We start from the raw sequence: 22,002 nt of genomic DNA on the forward strand, positions 1-22,002 counted from the left end.
CCCATAGGGCATCATGCGGCTCACACCCCCCTTGCCCCATAGGGCATCATGCAGCTCACACGCCCCCCTTGCCCCATAGGGTATCATGCAGCTCACACACCCCCCTTGCCCCATAGGGCGTCATACAGCTCACCCCCCCTGTGCCATAGGGCATCATGCAGCTCACACACCCCCTTGCCCCATAGGGCATCATGCAGCTCACACACACACCCCCTTGCCCCATAGGGCATCATGCAGCTCACACACCCCCCTTGCCCCATAGGGCATCATGCAGCTCACACCCCCCCCCCTTGCCCCATAGGTCATTATGCAGCTCACCCCCCCACCCCATAGGGCATCATACAGCTCACCCCCCCACCCCATAGGGCATCATGCAGCTCACCCCCCCGCCCCATAGGGCATCATACAGCTCACCCCCCTGCCCCATAGGGCATCATGCAGGTCACCCCCCCCCCATACAACCAGGACTCAATAATTAAAAAAAAAAAAAAAAGCACAATACTCACCTCTCCTCCTCGCTCCCACACTGACTCCAGCAGCGGCTCTGCTCCGATGTCAGGAGCTGCGCTGCTGTTGGCCTCACTCACAGCAGGTGCGTGATGAAGTGATGTCATCACGCACCTGCTGTGTGTCAGCGGCGAGGGGAATCATGGGAGAGGGAGCGTCATCTGACGCTCTCTCCCCATTAATGAGCGCTGGGGGGCGGCGTTGGGGCCGGGACCCCTGGCTTACGGCCCCATAGCGGCCGTGTGAGCTGGGGGCCCCTGAGGGAGCAGGGGGGTCTGCGGGCTCTGATAGCGGGCAGTGTTTAGCTGCAATTTGCGGCAAACGCTGCCCGCTATTGTAGTGAAATGAATTCACTCCTCCCCACGCCCACACACATTAGGCTCCATAGACATTATGGCTTTCACATGTTGAATTTTAACACCCAATACAGTTTACTCTTCTTCCCACACATGCACAGGGCTCCCTGGTATCTGTAGTTCCCCACAGCTCCTCGGGGTCTTGCAATCAGTATTGCGGCACGGCACCTCACACACTTATCCGGCGCTGCAGGGGATGAGTGCTCATGCCCCCTCGTGGTCGGGTGACCGCAGCGCCCTCACACGTCATCACTCTGTGCTGTCTGTGCGTGGTTCCCTGACGGTGTGCTCATGCTCTGCGGGCGGAGGCTGCCGGTGTTGCCTGTCTGAATGGAGAGCGGCCATCCCATTCCCATGCACAGTACAGGGGAACATCCATGTGGCATCATTGCAGGAGGGGGATCCCGTAGTTGCGTGGTGTGCCCCGGAAGCAGGAACAGATCGAGCGGCCCACTACAGGCACCGGCCCTTCTGGCATTTGCCAGAAGTGCCCGATGCTCAGTCCGGCCCTGGAGAATACAGTACTGTATGGCAGCAGGAGACGGGTTAACGACAGACTGACAGTTGACAACGGAGAAGGCTGCAGGCGACGGGCCTCTTGATGCCTTGCCTGCACCTTTACAAGTGATGGCCGCAGAACGGAACATCGGGGTTGGCGGCCGGTCTTCATGTCCTGCATCAGACAGTGAAGGTAGGGGACAACGGCAGCGGGCGAAAAAGAATCACAGCTGTATGCTCTGGTGTTCTAATGGGCATGCTACCAAAAAACAACTTTGCTAGGTCTTACTTTCTTGGAAGGCCTTATATTTAGCAGTTCTGTAAAACCATAGGTCTTATTTTTGGGAGATGTCGTATTTTCGCGGAAACAGGGTATGAAAAGTAGATAATTGAATATGCAGATGGGTCACTTGTCCTCATTTAACTAGATGTGCATTTCAACAATAGGTATCAGTGGGACACAGTGGGGGGCGCACGTGTATATATATATATATATATATATATAGCCGGGTTTAAGGTGGGGTCAGCAGCCCTGACAAAGAAGGACGGAGTTCTTTGAAACGCGTTGGTTTACTGGCCCTCTTGCGCACCCGTCCCCCAGTTCTGGTGACGTCCCCCAGACTATGCCTCTCTCCAACCTCGCTACTGTGCGGCTGCGCTTCTCGGCCAGATCGCACCGCCGGTCTCCTGCATTGGCTTACGGAGGTAACGGAGGGAACCTGACACCACGGTAGGACGCTCCCCAGGTCTCCTGCCATCCTACCCTCCGCAGTAATCCTGCAGCACCATCGGAGGCTCAGCACACAAACCGTGCTCTCCACTTCTCCAGATAGCAGCATCACCGGACTCCTGGCACATGCACTGCGCTCACCGCTACCAGAAGTAAGCTGCACACCACTAGGGAATCTGCTTCACATGTGCCGGTAGCATCACCGGACTCCTGGCACGAGCACTGCGCTCACCACTCTGTCACATCCTTGCATGCTGGCATACTACAGGCCTCTGTAAGGTCGCTGGGCATCGTGCACATACGGATCAGTTATATTACAGCTTTAGCGCAGGGTCTAGACTCTACAGACACTTTGCTGACCTCAGCCATATTTTAAAATAAAGAATTATTTGTTGTCATTTTTTGTTCTATTTATATTTTTGCTATATTTTTTATGTAACGATTTTATAACCCTAACCCAATCTCTAACCATACCCCTAACCTTAGCCATAGAACCATCCCAAATACAACTCCAAAGCCTAGGTACCTTCACACTAAACAACGAGAACGACAACGATCCGTGACGTTGCAGCGTCCTGGATAGCGATCTCGTTGTGTTTGACACGCAGCAGCAATCAGGATCCCGCTGTGATATCGCTGGTCGGAGCTAGAAGTCCAGAACTTTATTTGGTCGTCAGATCGGCGTGTATCGTTGTGTTTGACAGCAAAAGCAACGATGTCAGCAATGTTAAACAAGGAGCTAACGACCTGTGAGAACGATAAGTGAGTCACCGTTACGTCACAGGATCGCTCTTGCATCTATGTGGAGCTGCTGTGTTTGACATCTCTACAGCGACCTAAACAGCGACGCTGCAGCGATCGGATCGTTGTCTATATCGCTGCAGCGTCGCTGAGTGTGACGGTACCTTTAGTCTGAATTCTAAATCTAAGGGTACCGTCTCACAGTGGCACTTTTGTCTCTACGACGGTACGATCCGTGACGTTCCAGCGATATCCATACGATATCGCTGTGTCTGACACGCAGCAGCGATCAGGGACCCCGCTGAGAATCGTACATCGTAGCAGATCGTTTGAAACTTTCTTTCGTCGCTGGATCTCCCGCTGTCATCGCTGGATCGGTGTGTGTGACACCGATCCAGCGATGCGATCGCTTGTAACCAGGATAAACTTCGGGTTACTAAGCGCAGGGCCGCGCTTAGTAACCCGATGTTTACCCTGGTTACCACTGTAAATGTAAAAAAAAAAAAACCGTACATACTCACCTTCTGAGGTCTGTCCACGTCCCTCGCCATCTGCTTCCCGCACTGACTGAGCGCCGGCCGTAAAGTAAAAGCAGATCACAGCGGTGACGTCACCGCTGTGCTGTGCTTTACGACCGGCTCTCACAGTCAGTGCAGGAAGCAGACGGCGAAGGACGTGGACAGACAGCGGAATGTAAGTATGTAGCTTTTTTTTTTTTTTTTTTTACATTTACAATGGTAACCAGGGTAAACATCGGGTTACTAAGCGCGGCCCTGCGCTTAGTAACCCGATGTTTACCCTGGTCACCCGGGGACTTCGGCATCGTTGGTCGCTGGAGAGCTGTCTATGTGACAGCTCTCCAGCGACCACACAACGATTTACCAACGATCACGGCCAGGTCGTATCACTGGTCGTGATCGTTGGTAAATCGTTTAGTGTAACGGTACCCTAACTCTAAACCAATCTTTAGCTCCAACACTGTTCAAGGTCAGACAGAATATACAATTGTAAATTCAGTTCTTCATACTGATTGAACACAGTATTGAATCATATGGACTGCACTTAATTAAATTCTGTCATCATCCATGTGCTGCTCATCTCCTGCCATTACTTCTGCTGCTTCTGCACAGAGCAGCAGGCTAGATGAGCCTGTCATCATTAGCTATTGCGGTTTGCATAGGCAGCGACTAAAAAGTAAAACAAAGGTCAGTTCATTATATTGAGCTTTGTCATTTTATTCATTGCCTATGCACTGCATGGTAGGTGATGTCAAACTGATTTTGCCTGCTGTGCTTTGCAGAAGTAGCGTCAGGCGTGCATTGACTGCACCACACACAAACAACAGTGGAGCTTGCGGACACTGATCATTTGACAATTGGGTTGAATGGGGATGGGACTACTTTTTGCGGCCCCAAAACCCACAAGAAACAAAATGAGCAAAAACCCTGCTTTAGCTAAATAAGTAAAAAGCAAAAGTGCCTTTAAATAACAGGGTTCTGAGTAATACTGTTTTTGATTAAAAATAGCAAAAAAAATGCCATCCCACCATCAACAAAGTGACCCAGATTTTGACGACTCCTACCCGGTCTAATGTTAAAACCTTAGCATGTGTCAGAGTTGACCTCAGTGTGTGAATAAGGGCAGACAAAAGGACCGGGTCCCAACTTATGGACACCAGTCTGGGGATCACTTTTAAATGTAATTTCCAGCTCAGGAGAGGGAGGCCACACCCGGCTTGCACAGAATGCACAAACATTGAGCTTGGTCTAAGTTGGTATACATGCAGCACATAAACACATGTTCACATTGGCCATAAAACATACAAAACTTTTGCGGCCCCGTAGACTTTTGCTTTGGGGGTCAACGGCCTCAGTGCCCCCTCATCCCCCTTACACACTATGTCATTGCTTGGCACGGAGCTATATGATTAATGCAATGCTGGAAGAGAAAACAAATGTGACGTAACACATTGCTTAGCCAAAGGACCAACTAGTAAGTTAACTATCAGACCACTTAGTATCACCATCCTATTTTATACTTGCCCACAAAGTAACAAATGATGAATCCCCTAGTGTATTCTAGACCATCAAGTGTTATTCCTCTCATCTGCTATAGACCACCAGGTTAAACAACTCAAATTTCATACATCTCAAAAGAAGGGGAGCTCAACCTGACAACCAGAGAAAATGACATTTACCCATTGTAAATAGTGTGGGTGCATTTGGTGGTAGCTTACAATCCTCCTTCAGAATGTGTAGCTGTAACAGAACACCTGGCTCCGCAGGGGGTCAGCCTTTTCAGCTGCAAAGTCCAAGAAGTGTCGTTTCTCCTTGCGGAGATTGACATGCTAAGCATGCCGAGATGAGGAGACTTAGGCTATGTTCACACTTTGCGGGTTTTGCCGCGGATCCGCAGCGGATTTGACACTGCAGATCCGCAGCAGTTTTCCATGCAGGGTACAGTACAATGTTACCCTATGGAAAACAAAACCCGCTGTGCACATGCTGCGGATTTCCGCGGAAAAAGCCGCGCGGCTTTTCTGCGGAAAAAAAGAAGGAGCATGTCACTTCTTGGTGCAGAATCGCAGCGATTCTGCATCCATAGAAATGCATTGATCCGCTAACTTCCCGCATGGGGCTGTGCCCACGTTGCGGGAAGTTAAGTGGATAATGTGCAGATGGTACCCGGGGTGGAGGAGAGGAGACTCTCCTCCAGGCCCTGGGAACCATATTTTGGTGTAAAAAAAAAAGAATTAAAATAAAAAATAATGCTATACTCACCTCTCAGCGCTGCCCGCGGCGTCCGGTCTCAGTTGCTGTGCCGAACAGGACCTGTGGTGACGTCGCGGTCACATGACCGTGATGACGCCGCGGTCACATGACCGTGACGTCACGAAGGTCCTTGTCGGCACAGCCGCTTGCAGCGCCGAGGAGATCGCGACGTCAGAGGGTGAGGATAGCCAATTTTTATTATTTTTTACATTACTATTGATGCTGCATATTGCTGCATATGCAGCATCAATAGTACAGGAGTAATCCCGCATCGGAAACCGCGGAACAAACCGCGATAAATCTGCAGGGATAACCGCAGCGGTTTTGCCCTGCAGATTTATCAATTCCGCTGCGGGATTAACCCGCAGAGGAACCCGCAAAGTGTGAACGTGGCCTTAAAGCCGCTCATCTGGGAAATATGCTAATTATGCAAATTGTCTCTTCAGAGAGGAAGAGAACTAGAACTCTAATGCCACCTATTGGACGGTAGCAATCCTACAAGTCAATGTCGACGTTTTAACGAGGATTGTCACATGACTTAGGATAATAGCAAAACCAGAATCTCAATTTGCAGACACTGTGTTTCGGGGTACTGCCCCTCGTCAAAACTCACAGCCCAACCAGCTTAGCTAGCATCCACAGGTGGTCTTACTGTGTATCTGTTTTGTTCAGTCAAATAGGATTTCACAAGAAGAATTTGGCGTTATCGTACATCCTAACCACACACCGGTTACTGTTTTAATTTCTTATTCTTTTGCTTGTTTGTCACACTTAAATGTGTCAGATCACCAGACAAATGTAAATATTAGACAACAATAACACAAGTAAACACAATATGCAGTTTCTAAAAGAAAGTCTTTATTATAAAGGGAAAAAGAAATCCAAAGTTATAGCTCCATTTTAACGCCTTAATGACCAAGCCAATTTTGACCTTAATGACCAGGCTAAATTTTACAATTCTGACCACTGTTACTTTATGAGTTTGTAACTCTGGAATGCTTCAATGGATCCCACTGATTCTGAGAAAGTTTTTTCGTGACATATTGTGCTTCATGATGGTGGTAAAATTTCTTCAATATGACTTGCGTTTATTTGTGAAAAAAACTGAAATTTTGCGAACATTTTAAAAATTTCACAATTTTAAAACTTTGAATGCTTTTGTCCTTAAATCAGAGAGTCATGTCACACAATATAGTTAATAAATAACCTTTCCCACATGTCTACTTTACATCAGTACAATTACACAGGTCTGCGACTAAAAAGCTGTTTGATTATTTTCATCTAATTGCCATGTATTTTGGTGTGCTGAAAATGAAAAAAAACATTGAAAAAAATCCTGGATGTCGGGATTTGCCACAAAATGCAAAATTCTCTTCAAATTTAGTATATTTTTCTCAATTTTGGTATTTTTATCTTAGGGTTTTGAAAATCAAAATGACAATTAATTAATTCACATCAATGCATTGAAGATATACAATGCCAAAAAAATATAACTTTCAAAGAAAAGAACTTTCAGAGTGAGCTAATGAAACCAGCATCAACAATGTTGCAAGCTGAGCGAGCAGACTCTGACATGCCCGGGCTTGATTCGATTGTTTTATCTTGGTTCTCGCCTGTTCACACTATTTCATCTCAGTTCGTGTTAGCTCATCATATTCAACCGTGTTTCCCAAAATTAGCATTATGGCTCAGCGGAAGTGTATTAATTCGCCTGACAGTTTCTGTTACATTTGTGGTGAATATCCTCAAAAAGAAGGGTGGTTTGCAGTTCAAGCGGTTGTGGAGAAATTTTTAGGCAATAACAAAGACCCTGACTACAAAAAAATCGTCGGATGAATGCTGAAAGCATTTCAAGCTTTAGGTTGCCTGATGAGTTTGAAAGTGGATTTCCTCCATTCCGACCTTGACAACTTTCCTGAAAATGTGGGAGCTGTTAGTGAAGAGCAAGGTGAGCAATTCCACCAGGACATTAAAGAGATGGAAAGAAGATACCAGGGAAGATGGAGCATTACAAGAATGGTAGACTACTGTTGGACGCTTCAGAGAGACCTTCCAGATGCTCCTCACAAGAGTAAATGTACCAAGAGAAGCCTCGCAGGGAAGAAGAAGCGATGTTAGTGTGTGTTAGTGAGCTCATTGCAGTTAGAAAATGATTTTCATGAAACATTTGTAATAAAAAATTAATTTTATGAGTCTATTTACATTTATTTTGAGGTATTGTCTTATTTAACATAGTTACTTAAATTGTCAGAAAACGTGATGTCCTATGACAAAACGGAGGTCATTTTCAGATTCAGCGCACTTAAAAACAAAGATTATGTGGAATAACCAAAACGGCTCTTGAAAGCATTTTTTTTGCAGACCTGTGTTATGGCAGCAATTTTTTTTCAGGAAGTTATAAGGGTTAAAAGTTAACAAGAAAAAAAGAAACAGACCAGGTCTATAGTATGAAGGATCACCACACAAAACTTATGATAATAATAATTAAACACAATTTTATTCAGACAACAGTATATATACAGCAAACCACATACAATTTTTTAAAAACAATTAAAAAGGCAATACTTTGCCATATGACAAAACCAACAATATGGTTAGTAGCCCACACTTAGTTCAATAAATATAGTGATACTCTCAATACATCCAATACTGCATAGACAACATACCCTACTACCAAAGGAGGCAAAATATAATGCAAATCAACTGCCAACTTTAAAGGTAAGTGTCCAAGGCTTGAGGCTGGTCATGGGGGGTAAAAAATGGTTAATATATATATCCCACCATATACAACAATGTGTCCTAGCCACCAATAGAGGGCAAGTATATGCTAACCCGGCTCAAAAACAGAGTAACAATATATACATAAAAGGCCACAAAGGGCTACTCAGAGCCCAATAGTAAATAATGAGCATAGCCACACTATGGTGAATCGATGTATAGTTACCAAACGGACCAGCAACCCCTAGTACGTAAATAATCCTGCAGCTGGACTAACTAAGAGTGTGGGCTACACAGCTACCCAACGCGTGTCGCCACCTGCTGGTGGCTTCGACCCCTGACGAAGCCACCAGCAGGTGGCGACACGCGTTGGGTAGCTGTGTAGCCCACACTCTTAGTTAGTCCAGCTGCAGGATTATTTACGTACTAGGGGTTGCTGGTCCGTTTGGTAACTATACATCGATTCACCATAGTGTGGCTATGCTCATTATTTACTATTGGGCTCTGAGTAGCCCTTTGTGGCCTTTTATGTATATATTGTTACTCTGTTTTTGAGCCGGGTTAGCATATACTTGCCCTCTATTGGTGGCTAGGACACATTGTTGTATATGGTGGGATATATATATTAACCATTTTTTACCCCCCATGACCAGCCTCAAGCCTTGGACACTTACCTTTAAAGTTGGCAGTTGATTTGCATTATATTTTGCCTCCTTTGGTAGTAGGGTATGTTGTCTATGCAGTATTGGATGTATTGAGAGTATCACTATATTTATTGAACTAAGTGTGGGCTACTAACCATATTGTTGGTTTTGTCATATGGCAAAGTATTGCCTTTTTAATTGTTTTTAAAAAATTGTATGTGGTTTGCTGTATATATACTGTTGTCTGAATAAAATTGTGTTTAATTATTATTATCATAAGTTTTGTGTGGTGATCCTTCATACTATAGACCTGGTCTGTTTCTTTTTTTCTTGTTATATTGGTTTATTACAGGTCTTGTTGTGATCCCACGATTCGTGGTGCCCCCGTTTAAAATTACAAGGGTTAAAAGTTGACCTGCGATTTCTCAATTTTCCAACAAAATTTACAGGACCATTTTTTTTAAGGACCACATCACATTTGAGGTGACTTTGAGAGGTCTTTATGAAAGAAATTACCCAAAACTGACACCATTCTACAAACTGCACCCCTCAAGGTGCTTAAAACCACATTCAAGAAGTTTATTAACCCTTGAGGTGCTTCACAGAAACTGAAGCAATGTGGAAGGAAAAAAAATTAACATTTAATTTTTTGCCACAAAATTTTTTTTTTATTTTCACAAGAGTAACAGGAGAAAATAGACCCCAAAATTTGTTGTGGAATTTCTCCTGAATACGCCAATACCTTAATTGTTGGGGGGGAAAACTACTGTTTGGCGCACTGAAGGGCTTGGAATAGAAGGAACATACTTTGATTTTTTCAATGTAAAATTTGCTGGAATTATTAGCCAATGCCATGTTGTGCTTAGAGAGCCCCTGATGTGCCTAAACAGTGGAAACCCCCCACACGTGACCCCATTTTGGATGCCACACCCCTCAAGCATTTTATCCAGAGGTATAGTGAGCATTCTGAATTCACAGGATGACACAGAATTTGATAACATTAGGTCGTCATACTGAATATGTCGTCATTAGTGTTGAGCGCAAGTGCTCGCTACTCCAGTTTGCATCGGGTGCTCGGATATGCGCGGTTGCTCGGGTCCTTGCGAGCATGGGATCAGGGAAATGTGGTAGATATAGTAAATCTCAACTTCAGCAAAGCATTTGATGAAGTATCTCATGTCATCCTTATTGAAATGACCAAGTATGGGATTGACAAGGCTACGGTTAGGTGGATTCATAACTGGCTCCGTGATCATACTCAAAGAGTGGTGATAAATGGTTGTACATAAAATTGGAAAAGTGTTTCAAGTGGGGTACAACAAGTCCAGGCAACTGAAAGTAAACTAACCAAATTTGCAGATGATGCAAAGCTAGGAGGGTTAGCTAACACTAGAGTAGACAGAGAAAGGATTCAGAAGGATCTAGATAAAGTTGAACAATGGGCAGCGATTAATAGAATGGTATTTAACAGGGAGGAATGCAAGATTCTACATCTGGGCAAGAAAAACAAAAATTACATCTATAGGATGGGAGGAATAGAACTAAGCAACAGCATGTGTGAAAAAGACTTGGGTATACTAAAAGATCACAGACTGCACATGAGTCAACAGTGTGATGCAGCAGCAAAATAGGCAAACAGTTCTAGGATCTATTAAGAGAAGCATAGAGTCTAGATCATGTGAAGTAATTCTCTCCCTCTACCCCTCCTCGGTCAGGTCTTATCTGGGATCCTGTGTCCAGTTCTGGGCACCAAATTTTAAAAAGACATTGAAAAACTGGAGCAAGTTCAGAGAAGAGCGACCAGGATGGTCAGCGGACTGCAAAGTATGTCCTACCAGGAACGGTTTAAGCAACTTGGAATGTTTAGCTTGCAAAAAAGATGGCTAAGAGGAGACTTAATAGCTGTCTACAAATACCTGAAGGGCTGTCACAGTGTAGAGGGATCATCATTATTCTCATTTGCATACGGAAACTCGAGAAGCAATGGGATAAAACAGAAAGGTAGAAGTTACAGGTTAGATATTAGAAAAGCTTTTTGACAGTTAGGGTGACCAATGAGTAGAACAGGCAGCCACGATAGGTGGCGAGTTCTCCTTCAATGGAAGCCTTCACACAGAGGCTGGATAGACATCTGTCTGAGATGGTTTAGTGAATCCTACATTGAGCAGCGGTTCGGACACGATGACGAGGTCCCTTCCAAATCTAACATTCTAGGATTCTATGAAGACCCTCTATATACCAGGAACACCCCACAAGACCTGCCGCATACCAGAAAGACCCCACAAGACCCTCTATATACCGGGATCGCATCATTGCTCACATTCCTCCATGTTTGTGGATTGCAGTGGATCACTGACTGATCACTTACTATTTCCCCATCCCCGGGCAGTGGTATTAATGTTCTGGCTAGTGGTGTATGGTAGCGATGTGACCGCTCTGAAGGTAAATCTTCCATTGAGGAGCTGGTACTGTACCAGCCACAGTGCCCCCCTCAGTCACAGTATCCATCAGTACCAGCCACAGTGCCCCCTCAGTCACTGTCCATCAGTGCCAGCCACAGTGCCCCCCACAGTCACAGTGTCCATCATTATCAGCCACAGTGCCCTCCCTCAGTCACAGTGTCCATCATTATCAGCCACAGTGCCCCCTCAGTCACAGTGTCCATCATTATCAGCCACAGTGCCCCCTCAGTCACAGTGTCCATCATTATCAGCCACAGTGCCCCCTCAGTCACAGTGTTCATCATTATCAGCCACGGTGCCCTCCTCAGTGTCCATTATCAGCCACATTGCCCCCTCAGTCAGTGTTCATCAGTACCAGTCAGTGTTCATCAGTACCAGCCACAGTGCCCCCTCAGTCAGTGTCCATCATTATCAGCCACAGTGCCCCCTCAGTCACAGTGTCCATCATTATCAGCCACAGTGCCCTCCTCAGTCACAGTGTCCATCATTATCAGCCACAGTGCCCCCTCAGTCAGTGTTCATCAGTACCAGTCACAGTGTTCATCAGTACCAGCCACAGTGCCCCCTCAGTCAGTGTCCATCATTATCAGCCAATGTCCCCTCAGTCACAGTGTCCATCATTATCAGCTACAGTGCCCCCTCAGTCACAGTGTTCATTATCAGCCACAGTGCCCTCCTCAGTCAGTGTCCATCATCATCAGCCACAGTGCCCCCTCAGTCAGTGTTCATCAGTACCAGCCACATTGCCACCTCAGTCAGTGTCCATCATTATCAGCCACAGTGCGCCCCTCAGTCAGTGTTCATCAGTACCAGCCACAGTGCCCTACTCAGTCACAGTGTCCTTCATTATCAGCCAGTGTCCCCCCTCAGTCACAGTGTCCATCAGTACCAGCCACAGTGCCCCCTCAGTCACAGTGTCCATCATTATCAGCCACAGTGCCCCCCTCAGTGTTCATCAGTACCAGCTACAGTGCCCCCTCAGTCACTGTGCATCATTATCAGCCACAGTGCCCCCCTCAGTCACAGTGTTCATCAGCACCAGCCACAGTGCCCCCTCAGTCAGTGTCCATCATTATCCGCCAGTGCCCCCCCCTCAGACAGTGTTCATCAGTACCAGCCACAGTGTCCATCATTATCAGCCACAGTGTCCCCCCCTCAGTCACAGTGTTCATCAGTACCAGCCACAGTGCCCCTTCAGTGTTCATCATTATCAGCCACAGTGCCCCCCTCAGTGTCCATCAGTACCAGCCACAGTGCCCCCGTCAGTCACAGTGTCCATCAGGGCCAGCCACAGTGCCCCCCTCAGTCAGTGTCCATCAGTACCAGCCACAGTACCCCCCTCAGTCACAGTGCCCCCTCAGTCACAGTGATCATCATTATCAGCCACAGTGCCCTCCTCAGTCACAGTGTACATCTGCGGCGCCCCAGGGTCCTGGTCGTCGCAGTGGTATTGCTTTCCTCTCGGGGAGAGTGATACTACGTTTGGAGGCAAAGAAGGATAACTGCATCCAGGTACCACAAACATGCAACACAGTGTACACTCCAGGCCACCAGGGGGAGCTTCTGCTCCTATTTATTAGGTCACTCCCCACACATAGGTAAAACTGGTAGTTTGGAGGGAAAGTTAGTTAGTTGCTGGCTGAGCTCAGTTAGTTGGTCCCTGACAGGGGTGGGATCCTGTCAGAGAACGAAGGAGAAGGACAAGGAGCTGTGCATGCCCTCAGAGCTGCAGCTCCCAGAAAGAGACATTGAAAGCTGAACTGGATTGCAGTGAGCGTGAAGGAGAGGAAGCAAAAGGAGAGGATACCAGAAGGGAACCAGCCCCGAATAGGCTGCCTCCTTCTGAGGCGCAGGATCCGAGTAGCCGGAACACCGAGGGGGTAAGGACCTCTATGCTTTACTCCAGAGACCGTCAGGACAGATAATTCCACGTTACCTGTCCGACATTATACCCAGGAGGCACGGTGGCACCCCTCAGTGGCCGGGGCATGCTAGAGTCCCTGTAAAAAGCCTCAAGCCACCAGTCATACGGGTTTTGTCCTACCCAACCAGGGGACAGAGAAAGACATAACATCTACAACAGTTGTGAGGACCTTATGAGAAGCTTAGCAGTAAGGGACTACAACACCACGGCACTAGAGGAAGGCTTCTATTTCCCACCTGTACAAGGGAACTCTGGACTTGCCTCCAAACCGGCCGGACTCTACCTGCCCTGTGGTCTGGTGCTCTGGACTGTGGATGCTGAAGTCTTCAGTAAAGGTAAAGAGACTGCAACCTTGTGGCCTCGTTCTTCTCTGTACCGCTCACCATTCCACCATCTACACTGGGCAGCCCTGGGGATACACTTCACCTGTGGGAAGGTATACCATCTAGCTGCCATAATATCACCCCAGCGGACCCCTTAAAGCAGCGTCGGTCACCCTGACCAAATACCACAGGTGGCGTCACGAACACAAACTCTATCCCTTTAAAGACCTTTCCCTTGGACGTCCCAGGGCTATGGACTGGGTCAGCCACCGTGACATCCCCCCATGAAGTACCGGACCCGGTACAGAGTATCCCATTGCCCACTGGGGGAGCTCCACATCAGTACCAGCCACAGTGCCTCCCTCAGTCACAGTGTCCATCAGTACCAGCCTCAGTGCCCCCTTAGTCAGTGTCCATCAGTACCAGCCACAGTGCCCCCTCAGTCACAGTGATCATCATTATCAGCCACAGTGCCCCCCTCAGTCAGTGTCCATCAGTACCAGCCACAGTGCCCCCTCAGTCACAGTGTCCATCAGTACCAGCCACAGTGCCCCCTCAGTCACAGTGTCCATCAGTACCAGCCACAGTGCCCTACTCAGTCACAGTGTCCATCAGTACCAGCCACAGTGCCCTCCTCAGTCACAGTGTCCATCAGTGCCAGCCTGTGCCCCCCTTAGTCAGTGTCCATCAGTACCAGCCACAGTGCCCCCTCAGTCACAGTGATCATCATTATCAGCCACAGTGCCCCCCTCAGTCAGTGTCCATCAGTACCAGCACCAAAGCTGCCATAATCCCACCTCTAGAGCTGCCCCCTCCATCACCAGAGCTGCCGTCTCACCACCCCCGTAGTGGACACCTCACCAGCACCGTAACTGCTGCAACCCACCAGTTTACTGTCTCTTTCCCCATTATGCTGTAGACTTTACGCCCCCCAGGGCAGGACTCTCTCCCCTCTGTACCCGTCTGTCATTGTTTGTTCATAATCATTTATATTTGTAATTTTTATGTAACCGTTTATCACATGTATAGCAGCCGGGAATCACAGGGGCTCTGGAAATTATAATAACATCTCGATGGCTGAGTGACAAGATCTCCAAAACGGCCGCTCCTGTTGGGCGTCCCCAGTACACAGATATATTTACTGTAATCCTGCCCTATTCCCAGGGCTGTATTTAGAGTTTCTGCTGCCCTAGGCACTTTTCGTGCTGCCTCCCCCACTGGTGAGTATGACTAATGCAGACACTGTCGGCAGGGACTTAGGCTACTTTCACATCAGCGATTTTTACCATTTGCGGCAGATCCGGCAGTTTTTATGCATCTGCCACGGACGTAACGCATCACTTACGGCAACACTGTTTTCGGCCTCATCATTCATTCCCTATGGGACTTTCGGACATGTGCAGCACTTGCAGGTTTTGTCGCGATCCGGCAAATGCGATACTTGCAGCAACGGAAAAAAAATGCTGCTAGCAGTGTTTTTTTGTCTCATCGTAAGTGCAAAACTGCAGGTGCTGCACATGTTCGCAAGTCCCATAGGGAATGAGTAAGGGGTCCAAATCTATGTATATGCGGTATATGTAGCTCTTTCAAAGACAATTCCAGCAGTAATTTTACATGTTCAGTCCATTCATCTGAAATCGGTTTGCAGACATATGCAAATGAGGGAGTAGATCTGTTACTCCAGCTCTATACCTGCTCAGTGCCACCTCTTCCTGATCAACTTACAGCCCTTATTTCCAGAAGGAAACACAGCATAGAGGCTGTCAGTGAAGCAAAGGAGGTGGCACTCTGTGGGAAATAGAGCTGAGCGATAGAGGGTTAACAGCCACCATAGTCGTTAGGCATTATTTATATATCAATTGAAATGCTGATTTCTGACCATATAAAAGGTATTTGTCTTTGAAAGAGCTACATACATGCACATATAAAAAGTGTGAAGGGGTGAAATCCTGCAGACAGACTGCCTTTAAATAAATCCAAAAAATAATAATATTAAAGGGAACCTGTCACCCCCCCCCACCCAGGCGTTTTTAACTAAAAGAGCCACCTTGTGCAGCAGTAATGCTGCATTCTGACAAGCTGGCTCTTTTAGTTCTCGGTGCTGTAACCGCAGAAATAATCAGTTTTGTAATTTGTCCTAAATACCGATTTTCTTCAGTCCTGGAGGCCGGGCTTTCCCCCCTGCTGCAGATGCCACACAGCCATCACTCAAGTCTTCTTGGCGCCTCCTCCTCTCCTCTGTTTTGAAATGAGCCAGCACCTGCGCTCTTTTCTCCTGCCTTGGGCAGGCGCAGTGAGCGCTGCCTGTCTGTCCTCATATGCAGTCCAGCTGACTGCGCCTGTGCGGCCGCCCTGCCTGTGAATCCCAGCCCCGCAATGTGAATAAATCAGAAGACACTACGGGGCTGGGATTTACAGGCAGGGCGGCCGCACAGGCGCAGTCAGCTGGACTGCATATGAGGACAGACGGGCAGCGCTCATTGCGCCTGCCCAAGGCAGGAGAAAAAGAGCGCAGGCGCTGGCTCATTTTAAAACATAGGGGAGGAGGCAGCGCCCGGCGCCAAGAAGACTTAAGTGATGGCTGTGTGGCGCCTGCAGCAGAGGGGAAAGGCCGGCCACCAGGACTGAAGAAAGGTATTTAGGACTAAATTACAAAACTGATTATTTCGGCACTTACAGCAACCAGAACTAAAAGAGCCACCTTGTCAGAATGCAGCATTACTGCTGCACAAGGTGGCTCTTTTAGTTACAAACGCCTGGGGGGGGGGGGGTGACAGGTTCCCTATAACATACAAGAACTAGTGCAATTGTAGACTTTCTTTTTAACCTTGCTTATCTACAAAAACGTGGTGAAAATAAATAATCAAAATTAACAATAATATAGTGCAAGAACCAATATATATGGAGCGCCCCCACACCGCCGCAGGGCCGAGGGGTACCCGGAGCCGGGCCTCTAGGTCTCAGTCCTGGGGTTGTCACGGTGGCTAGACCCGGTCCGTGGCCCTGTCTGTCAATGGGGGACGTCCGGTGCAATAAGTGGTGTGGTAACGGTGCAGGTCGCGGTAAATAACGAGGACACCAGGTTGCAGTCTCTTTACCTCTTTACTGAAGATGTTGGAGACCTCAGTCCAGAGCGCTGTTAACTGGGTTTTCAGAGACCGGCCGGTCCAACGACACATCAGGAGTTCTCCTCACAGGTGGGAATCAGTATCTACCTTCTAGCGCTATGTGTTGTAGTTCTTCCCTGCTGAGCTCCCGGGATAGTCCTCACAACTGTTTCTTTCCGTCTCTACTGTTCGTTCTCCGTCCTCCAGGTGATATGGTAGGACGCACCCGTATGACGGGGTAGGCCTGGAGTTCTTCCGGGACTCTAGAGTCGCCCCTCTCCCACAGCTGCCTCCGTTGTCTGCTTAGGTGTTAAGTGAGACAGCCAACCTGTAATTAGCTGTCCTGCCGTGGTTTGCAATGTACTTAAAGTCTCTTACTTGCTCGGCGTTCCGGCCACCGATTGTTTGCGCCTCAGCAAGGTGCTGCCTCTTTCAACAAAACCCCTGCTGGTATTCTCCTTTTCTGTATTCCCGTTGTTTACTAGTTAGTTCTGCTCTGAGGAGTCTGCCAGGATCCCCATCCCTGACAGGTCCTCTCACTAGCTCTTCCCAGCTACTTCTCCCTGTCTTCCTGTCCAACCCCCAGTTTTACCAGAGTTGTGAGGAGTGGCCTACTAGATAGGACCACCCCCCCTGGTGGCCGGAGTGTGAAGTGTGGTGTGAATGTACCTGATCAGAGAAACTCCGTAGTGTAATCAGACGTACCATAGCTCCCCATAGTGGCGGAGCCACAGTACTGCAACAACCAGGACTCTGGGGTGCTGCACTCCCCCCCGGCTAAATCCAGTACTCCGGGACTGGGAAAACAAGAACAATAATACATGTTAAACAGGAAACACACAAAATTTTGAAATAACATAACAATTGAACATAACAATGCTTCCCTTTACGGGAGGTGAGGATTCTTGAACGTTGCGAAAGTTTGGTCATGCACAGTTTATGACTCTCAGTTCAATGGTTGAAACAGCGGGGACCCCGGGTAAACAAAGGGGTCCCCCTTATGAAAGTTTTTGAGCAATTCACTGTCCATTACTCTATTGTCCATTTTAACAACCTGTAACAAAAAGATATGCATACAAACATTTTTAATGAAATAGCAGCCCTTATCAATACCTCCACATTTTGTAGCGGAGGGGAGTTTGGTTCTGTGTGCTGCGTGTGGACCTTCGCAGCGCAGGGGTTGCTATTGGCCTAACAGGGCCCGCTATGCTTGCTACCGCTGGTGTAGTGCGCTGTCTTCTAACTACACTTCTAGTGAGTCTGGGTAGCACTGGCAGGTTGGGGCTCTCAGAGCTGCTGCTATCAACAGTGGGTACGGCAGGCTCACTGATAGCAGAGGGAGGATTTGCCGGTTCAACGGTTGGCATGGCTTCTTCAGGCAAGGCTTGTTGAGGTTGCGGGGCCGGATGATCTGGTTCCACCATTGTTTCTGGCGGGTCCGGCTGTTCAAACATTACAACAGGTCCCGCAACGGCTTGGTTTATCAGAGTCCAGGACTGGGGAAAGTCACCAAGGACAGTATGGAACATTTTCTCCTTTTCCACCGGCGGGGAGATTTCTGGGGCCGTGCCCCTCTCTCTCAATTTATCGGGGCAGACCTTAAGGTGATCCCTGGATACCGCTGTCGAGGTCTCCCCTTTGTCCTTGCTGATGAGACAGACCTTAGTGTTGTCGAAGTCGGATGGCAAGATGGTATACGGTTCCGCTTCCCATTGGTCATCGAGCTTGTGTAACCTCCTCTTTCGTTTAAGCACTTGCTCACCAGGTGACAGGGGAATCGCAGGAGCATGTTGGTTGTAGTCCCTTTCTTGCCTCTGCCTAGCCTGGGCGAGACTTCTCTCCACACACTCTTGCACTTCGCGGTACCTTCGCTGCCTTTCTGCATCCCAATCCGCATCCGGCGAGGTATCTTCGGGTACTAGGACCCCCATGTCCAGATCAACGGGTAACCGACTAGACCTTCCTCGCATCAGGTACGCTGGAGTACAGTTGGTGGAACTTACTGGGATGTGGTTGTACATATCCACCAAGTCAGGCAACTTTGTCGGCCACAGATTCCGTTCCTCCACAGGCAAGGTCTTCAATAAATCGATTACTACCTGGTTCATCTTCTCGCACATCCCGTTGGTTTGAGGGTGGTACGGTGTAGTTCTGATCTTCTTACACCCGTACAACTGGCAGAATTCTTTGAATATTTCTGCTTCAAAGGCAGGTCCCTGGTCGGTCAGTACCTTCTCTGGGTAGCCATGGGGCCTACAAAAGTGCTGCTGGAAGGCCCTGGCGGCAGTCCTGGCCGTTAGATCTTTAACAGGCACAACCACCAGAAACCTGGAGTAGTGGTCCACGATGGTAAGGGCGTAGATATAGCCCGACCGGCTAGGTGTCAGCTTCACATGATCCAGCGCGACCAGTTCAAGCGGCCGTTTGGTGATGATAGGCCGCAGGGGGGCCCGTTGGCTGTCACGGTCCTTTCTGCGCAGACTACATGGACCACACTCCCGACACCACTTCTCAATGGTTCTCTTCATGCCAATCCAATAGAACCTCCCTCGGAGTAGCTTCTCCAGCTTCTTCCATCCGAAGTGTCCGGCTCCATCATGGTAGGCTCCCAGAACCATGGGCGCATCTCGCCTTGGCACCACTATCTGCCACACCAATTCATGAGTACGTGGGTCGATGCTCCTCCTGCACAGCTTGCCATCATGGATAAACAGCTTGCTTCTTCCCTTCCACAGCTGTTGGGTTTCTTGTGGATCATCTGGGCCAGGGTGCAACCCAGCCTGCGTCAAGAGCTCCTTCACCTGACGGACCGCGGGGTCACTATCCTGGGTTTCTGCCCAGCCGTGGTGGGGCAAGGGATTCAGCGTGGCATCCGGTTGGTTCTTGTGCCTGTTCTTCACATGGTGAGAGCTCTGAGTGGCTTTGGGGCGATGGAAGGCAGGCAGCTCCACCTCTTCAAGTGCCTCCGGGTCTTCTCCCACTTCTGGTAAATTGGGCATTCGGGACAAAGCATCGGCATTGGCATTCTGGTGCCCTGCCCGATATTTGATGGTGAAATCATAGTTGGACAGCCGGGCCATCCACCGCTGTTCCAAGGCCCCGAGTTTGGCGGTATCCAGATGCGTTAGCGGATTGTTGTCCGTGAAGACGGTGAATTTCGCGGAAGCCAGGTAGTGCTTAAACCTCTCCGTCACTGCCCAGACAAGGGCAAGGAATTCCAGTTTGAAGGAACTGTAGTTGTCAGGGTTCCTTTCCGTGGGACGGAGTTTCCTGCTGGCGTAAGCGATCACTCTTTCCTTGCCGTTCTGGACCTGAGACAGCACGGCTCCTAGTCCCACATTACTGGCATCTGTGTACAGCACAAACGGTTGGTCGTATTCGGGGTAAGCCAGTACCTCTTCCCCCGTCAGCGCCGACTTCAAGCAGGTGAAGGATTCCTCCAGCTCTTCGTTCCAATCAAAGGGGGTTTTCCTCCCCTTGGTCTTCTTTGGTTGGCCCACCAGCAGATTTTGCAAGGGTGCGGCCTTCTTGGTGAAATCCTTAATGAATCTCCGGTAGTAACCTACCAACCCGAGGAACTGCCGGACTTCGTGGAGGTCACTAGGCTTTGGCCAGTCCTGGATCACTGTGACCTTGTCGGGGTCTGGGGCCACTCCTTCAGCGCTCACCACATGGCCCAGGTACTGCACTTTAGGTTTCAGCAGATGACACTTGGACGGTTTCACTTTTAGGCCGAATTTGGACAAGGCTTCAAACACCTCGGCCAGGTGCTTCAGATGGTCTTCGTAGGTTTTAGAGAAGACTATGACGTCATCCAGATATAGCAGCACGGTTTCAAAGTTCAGGTGTCCCAGGCAGCTCTCCATCATCCTCTGGAACGTTCCGGGAGCATTGCACAATCCGAAGGGCATGTAGTTGAACTCACAGAGGCCCATTGGCGTCGTGAAGGCCGTCTTTTCCTTGTCCGCCTCCGCCACAGGAACCTGCCAGTACCCACTGGTGAGATCTAAGGTAGAGAAATAGTTAGCAGATTTTAAAGCAGCTAGAGACTCCTCTATCCTGGGCAGTGGGTATGCGTCCTTATGTGTAATGCGATTCAACTGTCTGTAATCAACACACATCCTCATTGTACCATCTTTCTTTTTAACAAGGACTAACGGAGCCGCCCAGGGGCTACAGCTGTCTCTCACCACCCCAGCCTCCTTCATTTCCCGCAACATGTCCTTGGCACACTGGTAATGAGCTGGGGGTACAGGGCGATATCTCTCTTTTATGGGTCGATGATCTCCCGTGGGGATATGGTGTTGGATCCCTTTCACCTGCCCAAAATCTGAGGGGTGTTTGCTGAATACCTGCTCATACTCGTGTACCACCCTGTAAGCCCCTTGTATTTGATGAGATGGGGTAGAGTCAGTGCCCACATGCAATTCCCGACACCAATCTTTCGAGTGCTCGGCAGAACCTTTGTTCTCCGCCACGTTTGACGGGACCAAGGGTTCAGGTGTCTGTATTACACTATTATTGACAGTGAACAGTTTGGCGAGCGTGGTATACTTGGTTAGGTGGACCTCCTCCTCCCCACAATTGAGGACACGTACAGGCACTCTCCCCTGGCGGACGTCGACCACCCCCCGGGCTGTCAGAACAGTAGGCCTATTGTCTGAATATACGGGTTCTACCAAGGCCTGGTAGTCCTTACCCCTGAGGCCTATGGCTGCTCGACACCATATTAACATTTCACTCTTGGGGGGTATCGCGATGGGGTTTGAATCACTCACAGTGACACGACCAATCTCACCACCAGTCAGCTCTACCTGCTGTCTCTGCATCAGAGCTCTGATTTCCTTCTGCAGAGCACGTTGCTCACTGTGGCCAGCGTTTTCTGCCACCTGTTGCAACAAAACAATCACTTCTGCAAGACAATTTTCTATAACATTAGTACCAAGAGTCATCATGGGATTACATTCTCGACGATCAATATCTACAATCACAATCCCTTGGGCTTTCAATTCCACCCGCCCCACTTTGATGGTGACCTCCTTATACCCCACTTGTGGCAATGGCTGACCATTACTGGCGATTATGGTGAAATCATCATCAGGGCCACGAGTAATATCAGCGTCCTCCCAATACCGTTTGTAGAGCACGTAAGGTATAGTCGTCACCTGAGAACCGGTGTCCAGCAAAGCATTCAAGGGGATTCCATCAATCACTACAGGGA

Source organism: Ranitomeya variabilis, chromosome 6 (genome assembly GCF_051348905.1).
Source record: "Ranitomeya variabilis isolate aRanVar5 chromosome 6, aRanVar5.hap1, whole genome shotgun sequence".
NCBI lineage: Eukaryota > Metazoa > Chordata > Amphibia > Anura > Dendrobatidae > Ranitomeya > Ranitomeya variabilis.